Source organism: Triticum aestivum, chromosome 1D (genome assembly GCF_018294505.1).
Source record: "Triticum aestivum cultivar Chinese Spring chromosome 1D, IWGSC CS RefSeq v2.1, whole genome shotgun sequence".
NCBI lineage: Eukaryota > Viridiplantae > Streptophyta > Magnoliopsida > Poales > Poaceae > Triticum > Triticum aestivum.
In genome coordinates, this window is record NC_057796.1 from 228,362,353 (window position 1) to 228,373,297 (window position 10,945).

The window sequence follows — 10,945 nt, forward strand, 5'->3', positions numbered from 1 at the left end:
CTTAACCTTCCATACATTCCCTCCTCCCCCCTAATTTAACCGGGGTGGGCCCCATCTGCTATCCTAGCCCAATTACCCACCTCCACATCAGCTTTTACTTAAAAGCCTCATGTAAGCTTTCGTACGTGCAACATTGCTCCTTTTGTCCAGTAGCCGTGAGTGTCATCTGTCCAATACCTCCGAGCCAATTAAAGTTTGGACTAAAAGTTTCGTACAAACACCTGAGTGAGTTTCATCTGGACATTGTGAGATCATATAGTAGCAAAATCCCAGGATTATAGTATAGTTCAAAGCCTCCGAATGTTGTGTGGTCAGAGCCTTCGGGTTGTAATCTATGTTCTATCCAAAAACCATAAGTTTCATTCAAAATCTTTGAGTTACTTCCATCGGGTCCTCCAAGCTTTTGTGGAAAATTCACCTTTGTGCGTTCGGAGTCACCGAGTGTATTCTTTTCATGAAGGAAATATGTCCTAGAGGCAATAATAAAGTTGTTATTTTATATTTCCTTATTCATGATAAAGGTTTATTATTCATACTAGAATTGTATTGATCGAAAACCTTAACATGTGTGAATACATAAACAAACACCGTGTCCTAGTGAGCCTCTACTAGACTAGCTCGTTGATCAAAGATGGTTAAGGTTTCCTAACCATGAACATGAGTTGTCATTTGATAACGGGATCACATCATTAGGAGAATGATGTGATGGACAAGATCCATCCGTTAGCTTAGCATAATGATCGTTCAGTTTTATTGCTATTGCTTTCTTCATGTCAAATACATATTCCTTTGACTATGAGATTATGCAACTCCCGGATACCGGAGGAATAGCTTGTGTGCTATCAAACGTCACAATGTAACTGGGTGATTATAAAGATGCTCTAAAGGTATCTCTAAAGGTGTTTGTTGAGTTGGCATAGATCGAGATTAGGATTTGTCACTCCGAGTATCGGAGAGGTATCTCTGGGCCCTCTCGGTAATATACATCATAAGCTTGTAAGGAAACGATTAAGGAGTTGGTCATGAGGTGATGTATTACGGAACGAGTAAAGAGACTTGCTGGTAACGAGATTGAACTAGGTATGAAGATACCGAGTTATGTGATTTGGTGACCGAATGTTGTTCGGAGCCCTGGATGAGATCACGGACATGACGAGGAGTCTTCAAATGGTCGAGAGGTAAAGATTGATATATAGGATGATAGTATTCGGACACGGAAGTGTTTCGAGGGGTATCGGGTACTTATCGGGTCACTTGAAGGGGTTCCGGGCACCCCTGGCAAAAGATATGGGCCTTATGGGCCAAGAGGGGAAACACACCAGCCACAAGGGTCTGGTGCGCCCCCTATATGGGCCAGCCTAAGGAGGGGAAGGAAAGGGGAGAAGGGAAAGGAAAGTGTGGATTAGGATTCTCACTTCCTTCCCTCTCACCCTTCTTTCCTTCCCCTCGGTTCTATATGGCAGGGGGACGGCTTGGGAGGGACTCCAAGTAGGATTCCTCCTACTTGGGCTGGGCTATTCTGTTACGCGTAATAGAATATTATTCTGTTACTCTATTTGAACTGATGGTTTCAGGCGATTGTACTGATGATTTTCATCTCGTCGAACTGATCGTCTTTTTGTCGGAATGGGGCGTGTAATATATCGTTAGAAAGCTTTTGACATCTACATTACAAATATATAGGAATTTTTTGCAAAATCTTTATGGTTTAAGAGCAGTTTTGAAAAAACCTTTTTTTCAACACCGAAAACGCGAATCGTATTTTGGACTCAATTTTCAAATGTTTTGTCGGAATTGAGCAAATAAGATGGCGTTGGAAAGCTGGTGAAAATCCGCATCTTCCATATATCTATTGTTTTTTCTAATTCTATACGATTTAAAAGTAATTTGGAAAACAGTGAAATTCTGGGCGAAATGTATTTTCGCGATTGTTTGCAAACGGTTTGTCGGATTGATGCAAATGATACGGCGTTGGAAAGCTATGAAAAATGCGCAACTTTTTCATATTGAAACGTTTTTCTAATTCCTTACGGTTTAAAAACGAATTCGAATACGGTCAAATTTGATTTTGAACGCGATTTTTTTAAAGTTTGTCGAAATGAGGCAAATAATATACGGTTGGAAAGATATCAAAAATATGAAACTTAGTCATGTTGAACGTTTTCTCAAATTCGCAACCGTTGAAGAGTAATTTCGATTACGATAAGACCCATCGTGTTGTTTTTTCGTCAGAAAAAACAGAGTGCTTGTACTGATCTACGTGTGCGTTTGTCCTGATATATTCTTCGGAGAGTAATTTTGAAAGGTTCCGAAAAAAGAGTACTTGAACTGATGTTTGCATGGGTTTGTACTGAGCGTGTTTTTTACTAACTATACTTTGCTCTGTTTTGGGTAATATTTTTGCTCGTAAGTTTTCAACGGTTTATTGTATCGCCGCCCCTGTACTTGCATGGTTTATATCATGAAACTGAATGATATTTTTTAAAAAAAAATGTTTTTTTATTCTTTTTTTTGAACTAAACATTTTTTCATAACGATGTTCTGGACTTCTCTTATTTTACGACTTTTACTTTTCCCATTTGAATTGCATGGGGTCTCTTTTTGCTTGAACTTTTACAAGTTGAATTTTTGTCATTTCTTTAATTCCGAACGGACCACCATTTTTAACTTGTACCGATCAATATTTTTAATTCAACTATTTTTCCTTTGTAGAACGGATCACTGTTTTTGTTTGTACTGATCAGTTGTAGAACTTGGATGTCAACGTCACAGAATTACACTTTGGACGGATCACCTTCTCCCATCTGGACTGACCACAAAACTTGCATCAGGAAACTCACAAAAACAAGGACGATTACAACGAGATCGACAAGAATGTATGAACCATACCATTTTTAGCTCAATAAATACTATACACGGAACAAGCAGAACTTATTAAACAAGATGTTTCCGAAGTTTCTCACATTAACACTTTTTTATAATACAAAACCGAATGGTTCACTTTTACCTCCTCTCTTTAAAGTATTACAAACTGACGAAATAAAATGGTGAGCACAATGCATTTTTGTATCACAGTTGGTAATAGGGGCACAATCCATGTGAATTGTATAAAAGGTAAGTACGAGTAAAAATGGATTGCTGGTGTTTTTATATAGTTTGTAGTACCATCACAATCAAAGCTGGTACTGACATAAGCTCTGGTCGTGCTCCGGCCAGAAAAAGATACATAAGTACACTGCAGCCAAAGTATTACAAACTAACAAACATAATTAGCCACCTCGCTAGAACAGAGCATCTCAGACACCTCTACTCCTGTTGCTTTTCCCTGTGCAGGAGGCTGTTGACGGAGCACGCAGTGATGCAGGTGGCCATGGTAGCGACACGGGTAGTGACGCAGGTCTCTGAACTGATGGTCGCGACGAACTCGGCCACCCTGAAGCCACGGGGTTGGACTGAGCATGGCGCTGAAGTTGAGTAGAACATTTAGGAATTAGCATAAATAGGAAACAACAAACAGGTGAAGAAACCGTGAAGTGAAATGAGTTATAGAAGACAGTATGCATTTTTCTCACTAAAACAAACTTTTGTTTGTGTGCAACTTCTGTACTTGCATACATTTGGAGGGAGAAACACAGAAAATACAACCACATGGACCAACACATTTGGAGGGAGAAACTATAGACGTACATCACGGGGTAGCAAATAAAATGAACTCCAGGCACAACATTTTTTTAACTTCTTTTTGTATCTCGCAAACTGAAAATAAGAAGAAAGCAAATTAGAACACAAAGTAAGAAGAAAGCAGAGCACCAGTGCTTGTGCGGCATGGATCCGTCAACCCTTTTGCATCCTAGTTCCAGCCAGCATGAGCTAGCACCTCCTGGATCGAGCTGCAGTAGTGCAGCACAACGCATGAGAGAGATAAAAAGGTGAGTAGCAGCATGTACAGGGAGGGGAGAAAGCAACTATAGCAAACGAGCATCCACGGGCAGAGAGAGATGCAGCAACGGCTGGACACGCGCATTGTCAATGGAGGGATGGTAGCCTGCTTTGTCGGGCAAAGACGCTGGCCCTCACCGTCAGGCACCGGCGATGGGCGCGCGGCAGTGCTCGGGGGTCCCGGGGCAACGCGACGCGGGTTGGCGGGCTTTCACTTTTTTCCTTGTTGTGTGTGCTCATGGCCGGTTGCACAGTGCTAGTGAAGATGGTGGGTGTGATTCTACTTGGACTGGCGTCAACCCTCGACTTGGACGGCTGCAAGCACCCGTGGTGGACGAGCTATTGCTCGAGGGCTGAAACTTTGTCTAAAATCACAAAACTGACGAGAGGATAATGTATACAAACAGAATAGTAAGTTCAGAAAAAAGATTCAGAACAAAAGATCAAAAAAGGCAATTTTTTGTCCAGCGTACAACTTTGCATAATGACAACGAAAATTTCAAAAAAAAGGCAGCCCCAGTGCATGTAGCTCCCGCTTGCGCAGGGTCTGGGAAAGGGACGCGGCTCGTCTGCAGTGCCTTCACACACGGCAGAACTGCGGTACGGGCCAAAATCAACCATTCATTCACTTTCCATCCCATCCAACGGTCTTCTGCTACCGAGCGAGAGCTGCTAATAAACTAGGCGCCAAAATCACGTCTGCCGTCTGGCCTTCTCGCGCCAAAAATTGCCGCGCCGCGTACCAAGGTGAGCTGCTCATCGCCGCGTAGAACCAAGTTCCTGTTAAGCTGCTGCCGCTGCCGCCGCATCAAATTCAACGGATCTGCGGCCGCTGCGTCGCCCGTCGAGCAGCGGCCGCCGCGTCGCCCGTTCGAGCAGCCGCCGCCGCCGCGTCAAATTCAAACTGCACGTACACGTTGCGATCTAAAACAAGGAGTCGCGTTTGATCTTCATAGGTAAAAACCAAACATCATCATTGATCCCCTAATCCACTTTTCAAAACTGATCCGATATTCTTCCTTGTACAGTCCAATGAAAAACACAAACGAGGGAGATTACGAGGCCAAAGGTAGTCTGAATACGTGAGTGAGATGCAGTATAAATATTACAGTTCTATTTTTAAGTTATTTATTTATGCCCAGCGTACACTAATTTCAGTACTCTGTTAGTAGAGTGCACTTCAGTTTCCTTGAGAAAACTGAAAACTGCTATATTCGGATTGTGCTTGGCACGGCTGTACCTGCAATTTTTGGTGCTTGGCATGGCTGTACCTAGAGACCACTAGCAAACTTGGGGCGCTCCAGACTTCAGAGGACCAGATAGAGGATGGGATGCAATGCAACTGCGGCATCTCAACCAACATGGCAGCGACAGTGGCTCGACGGTAACGCAGCGGCTGCAGCTCGACGGTGACGACGCGGAGGTGGCTCCGTTGGACGTAACGTGGCGGCGACGACGGCGGCGGCAGCTTGACGGCGATGAAACTGCTGCAGCTCAATAGCAACGAGGGCACAACGGCTCGACGGTCCACTACTTTTATGATCCATGCAGTAGGCCTCTCTCTAATTTTTGGCGCGAGAAGATTCAGAGTATAGAGAAACAAGCAAGTTCGTTGGACCCTTCTGTTCGTTTGTTGGTGAGTAGCAGCAGTCCGTTGGATGGGATGAAAAGTGAATGAATGGTTGATTTTGGCCCGTACGGCAGTTCTGCCGTGCGTGAAGGCACTGCAGACGAGCCGCGTCCCTGGGGAAGGGTCCGACCACTTTGGGTCTATTGTACGCAGCCTTTTCCTACATTTCTGCAAGAGGATGTTTCCAAGACTTGAACCCGTGACCTCATGATCACAAAAGTTTAAAGTTTCTGCAGTCTATGAAATATAGTAAACCAAAAGTTTTCTAACGAGTGCACTTGCGTGGAGTTCCCTGGTGAACTTCTAGGCTGACATTGATTCTCCGGTTTTCTTTACACAACCAACTTTCTGTTTTTTTATAAGCGAACTGATGGAAAATTTGATGGTGCACTTCTGTATTTTATTCAAGGTGAACTGATGCACTTGCAAAGTTGACTTATTATGTTCCTTTTTCCTACTGAATTGATGTTTGTTCACAAAATTAAAAGATTAAAGGTGTGAACATTCAGTACATTTGTACCTTCGCTAGTGCCGCACTAGAACTGACATGATAAGTTAAGTTATAGTGATCCATCAATAATAGGTCAAACCCTCCTTTATGCTTTGAGTGCACTAGAACAGAGAACAAACCGATGCTCTATCAAAAGTTCAACCAGGCCAAAATTTGAAACTGGCCAAACCAGTAGTTGACAGGCAACACTCATTGTTCTCTAACACTCACAGAATACACATAGAACACACACACTTAAGTTCAGAGAACCATCCCATTTATGTTCAGAGAATAAATGCATTTAAGCTCAAAGAAAAAATGTGTTTAGGTTCAGAGAACAAAACAATCTTTAGTGTGATTTTCTACGTATGGATAATCGCAGAAGCAACATAGTTGGACTGAAGCTCTACATTTTGTAGAACTTACAAAAAAAAAGTGCAGGTGGGGTTATGCTGCTGCTAGTTACTAAAACAAATGGCAGAGGATGAACAAGGGACTCACACCATACCGCGATGGCACGAGGAAGCTGCTGACCGTAGCATCTCCTTTCCTTCTCAGTATAATGTCTTTGAACCTTGTACAAGGGCGGCATTGTACTGCACAGGAGGCGGCGAGGGCTGAGCATCAAGTGGTAATTAAGGAAGGCTACCAAACAAACGGAAGTAGCATTTTTTACATGACCGGTAGTGGTAGGTATTGGTTCATTGCTTTTGCCATCCAGTGGTGTCAACAAGGATGTTGTAGCTCTTGTCCTTGATGGGCGCCCGGTTATCGTCGAAGAGCTTGAGGAGGCGCTTCAGGACTGGCCAAACATGCTAATTGAAGAAGCTAAGAGGCTTCATGGCCTCTAGTTCCTTTCTAGTAGCATTAGCATTATTGGAAACCATGGCCTTTAATGAAATGGTTCAGGGATCACTCTCAGTCAGCCCCATTGCTACTTGTGCTGCAGACAACATGAATATAAAGCAGATGGTGACTCATCGATTTTTCTTTATGATATATAGAAACTTACAGAATTTTGAAACTTGCACTGACGATATTTAGGTGATATATCTAAACTTTACAGAATTTTGAAGAAACTCGCTGCAAATCATTACTTATTTAGCTGATATATTTGAAGTTACAGAATTTTGAAACTTGCACTGACGATATTTCTGCACACACACCAACTATTCTGTGATTTTAGCAATGCCACTAAACTATTTTTACTTCACTGAAATCTTAACACTTGATGGGCTAAATATAAAAAAACTACCGATTATTACAATATCAGCGGAAGTTCTCTGTTAGAGACTAAAAGAGACAGACCAGAAATTTAGATCATAACAGAAATGCATTTACTGGGTTTTTTTTGTAGGGTGGACTTATGTTCCTTTCTACGTAGCACTAAACTATTGAAAGTTTGAAATCTGAACTTTTGTTCTTAAGTACCAATACTACATAACACATAAATCCAATTTGTTTACGTGTATCAATAATTTTGTTCTTTAAGTTTCTGCACTTTTTTTTGCTATAACGACTATAATCATTTCTGTACCCCTGCCAATGATATTTTTGAACTTCAATTATAAACAAAAAACACATACTATAATTTAGATTGTCAATTCACATAGGGGTCTTCTTCGGGGTAGCCTGGTTGCGGAAACAGCAGCAGCAACCATGGAGGCCTTAGACTGGACTAGGCCGTACTGCAGCAGCGCCAGCTCCACGAAAAAAAGACCGTGCTCTCCATCGACAAATACATCCAAGAGAAGACAAGAGAAACATCAGCACATAGACTCACTGCTTTGGCAAAATGGCAAATACGTACTACATCTGCAGAATTTGTAAAAATCTGGTGTTCCTTTTACCTCCTTGTCGCTCTTCTTATCTCAGAGGAGGACGCGGCCTTGGCGAATCATACGAGGAAGACGTAAGCAGGCATCGCTGCCGGCAATACTTGGCGCACCGGAGAACCTGCACTGAAGGTGCCTTTAAGCATAAAAAGGCAAAGTGACTACGCGAGGGACAAAATAGAAAGAGTGTGTATGTAAAGATTATAGGAAACATGTGCATTTAAGCATCTTCGCAAAAGCTTGGTACAAATAAAGCATAGGAGCAGGAAGAGAGAGATGGATACCTCCTCGCAGGCGTCCGCGTACTTGACCTTGAGGCACGAACTGGGGTTCAGCCTAGCTGCTGCATCCTCGTGCTGGTGCCGTTGAGCAGGTATGGAACTTCGGCGATGTACAGGAGCTCATCGCTGCGGCAGGATATCAAGCCTGGGAGGGCACGAGCGGCTTCAGTGAGAGGAAGGAGTGTGGCAGGGGTCACGGTGCGCAGGAGGCCGGTGACGGAGCACGCAGTGACACAAATGGCCATGGTTGCAACACACGCAGTGACGCAGGTGTCCGAACTGATGGCCGCGACGAAACTCGGACGCCCTGAAGCCATGGGGTTGGACTGATGGACGCGACGAACTCCTCCACCATGGGCTGCCGGGGGCCGCAGTGGCTCTAGTGGAGGAACTACATGATACACAATTTTTTCCATCATGCAAAGTAAACATTTGGACTTAAATAGTCCAATTAGAAGTACTAAATACAACCAACCCTCTGAACTTTAAGTTTGTAAACAATATGTGTGGTGACAATGAACTAATGAACTACAGACAGTCGAGGGTTAGAAAAATAAACTACCTAAATTCCTCAACCAGAACTGTGGATATTAGGAAATTTGAACTTATAGTAATTCATTAAATCGGTGAACCTGAGTTTTTGAAATCTTTTCTGCAAAAACTATGTACATTGCAAGTGCTCGTCAGATTTTTTTGAACTGACCGTATGATAGTATTTGAGCTTTTTCCAGAATATTTATTCTATTAACAGGAGCTATATAATCCATTTGGGATTGTATAAAGAAGCATACAGTGGCATACTAGGTATCTCCAGATTGCTTACAGCCTTACTAACAAAAAGATGTCAATAATTTTGTAAATGCATTTCCAGCAAGAACAATTTATTAGCTCAAGGTTATGTCTTGATCAAAACTAATATGCGATAACGAAGACTTGGGGATTAGAAGGCAAAAGGAAAAGAGAGGAGAGGCTCTCTCACAGCGTTCCTGATGTCAAAGCAGTGTTCCTCCGGCAGATGGATGCAGATGAAGGGCTTTTTTCGACCTTGATGTAGCAGAAAGAGCAAGGGAAGTACTCCCACAGTTCACCATCTTCTGACAAACCAAAATTACCAGTTTTAGCAAAACAAAAAGAAATTGTAGACCGCAAGAATTAGCAAAATGAACCACCAGTTTGTGCAACCACAGAACTGCAGGAATTAGCGAAATTGTACTTTTGTTTCTAACGGAGGCAGGGGCTAGGCGGCGCCGCACTGAGGGAGGGAGGTCGTGGCGGTGGCGTGCTGGGGCAGGCGGCCGATGGCGGCGCGCTCGGCAGGGTTTCGGCAGCGGCGGGCCGGCGGAGGCGCGCTGGGGGAGGGGGCGGCGGCGGCGCGCTGGGGAGGGGGCCGGCGGAGGCACGCTGGGGGAGGGGGCCGGCGGAGGCGCGCTAGGGAGGGTGCCGGCGGAGGCGCGCTGGGGCGGAGGCGCTCTGGGGGAGGTGGCCGGCGCTGGCGCGAGCAGGTGGTCGTGGCGGCGGTGGGGGGATCGGGTTGGGGTTTGTTAGTTTTAGATTAGTCGGATCGCTCCTATATAGCCGATAGTAACAGAATATTATTCGGTTACTAGTAACATAATAGCTCTAGGGGGCGCCCTAGCACACACTAGGCAATTGCCTAGCCGTGTGCGGCACCCCATCCACCGTTTACATCCCCGGTCATGTTTTTGTAGTGCTTAGGTGAAGCCCTGCGGAGATCACTTCACCATCACCATCACCGTCACCACGCCGTCGTGCTTACGGAACTCATCTACTACCTCGACGTCTTGCTAGATCAAGAAGGCAAGGGACGTCACCGAGCTGAACGTGTGCAGAAGCGGAGGTGCCGTGCGCTCGGTACTTGATCGGTTGAAGCGCGAAAAAGTTCGACTACATGAACCACGTTGTGAAACGCTTCCGCTTACGGTCTACGAGGGTACGTAGACACACTCCCCCCTCGTTGCTATGCATCTCCATGGATAGATCATTGCGTGTGCGTAGAAGTTTTTTTGTTTTCCATGCAACGATTCCCAAAAGTGGCATCATGAGCCAGGTCTATGCGTAGATGATATGCATGAGTAGAACACAAAGAGTTGTAGGCGGTGATAGTCATACTGCTTACCACCAACGTCTTATTTTTATTCGGCAGTATTGTGGGATGAAGCGGCCCGGACCAACCTCACATGTCCACGCACATGAGACCGGTTCCACCAAATGACATGCAACTAGTTTTGTATAAAGGCGGCTGGCGGGTGTCTGTTTCTCCTACTTGTTGAATCGAATTTGACTACGGCCGATCCTTGAAGAAGGTTAAAACAGAAAACTTGGCGAATCACCGTTGTGGTTTTTGCCGTAGGTAAGAACGGTTCTTGCTAGAAACCCGTAGCAGTCACGTAAAACTTGCAACAACAAAGTAGAGGACGTCCAACTTGTTTTTGTAGGGTATATGTTGTGATGTGATATGGTCAATACATGATGAGATATACGTTATTGTATGAGATGATCATGTTTTGTAAGATATCTGGCAACCGGCAGGAGCCTTATGGTTGCCTCTTTATTGTATGAAATGCATACGCCATGTAATTGCTTTACTTTATTGCTATGAGTTAGCAATAGTTGGCGAGACGACCACGACGCAATGATGGAGATCAAGGTGTCGAGCCGGTGACGATGGAGATCATGACGATGCTTTGGAGATGGAGATCAAAAGCACGAGATGATGATGGCCATATCATGTCATATATTTTGATTGCAT

The 10,945-nt window shown here is 44.2% G+C and overlaps 1 long non-coding RNA gene across 14 annotated transcripts; it reads right to left on the bottom strand.

Annotated features, from left to right (window-relative positions):
• Positions 1-3,079: 3,079 nt before the first annotated feature.
• On the bottom strand, positions 3,080-9,514 carry LOC123181146 (uncharacterized). Of its 14 annotated transcripts, none has more exons than XR_006491524.1 (9): positions 9,389-9,514; positions 9,155-9,269; positions 8,179-8,566; positions 7,910-8,030; positions 7,646-7,785; positions 6,736-7,002; positions 6,568-6,655; positions 3,811-3,890; positions 3,080-3,464 (listed from the first exon to the last, which is right to left on the bottom strand). It is a non-coding gene; the product is annotated as an uncharacterized lncRNA (long non-coding RNA). The 14 variants fall into 14 exon arrangements; XR_006491520.1 differs by adding an exon at positions 4,078-4,292 and having other exon boundaries at positions 7,646-8,030; XR_006491518.1 differs by adding an exon at positions 4,078-4,292 and having other exon boundaries at positions 6,561-6,655; positions 7,646-8,030.
• Positions 9,515-10,945: the final 1,431 nt, after the last annotated feature.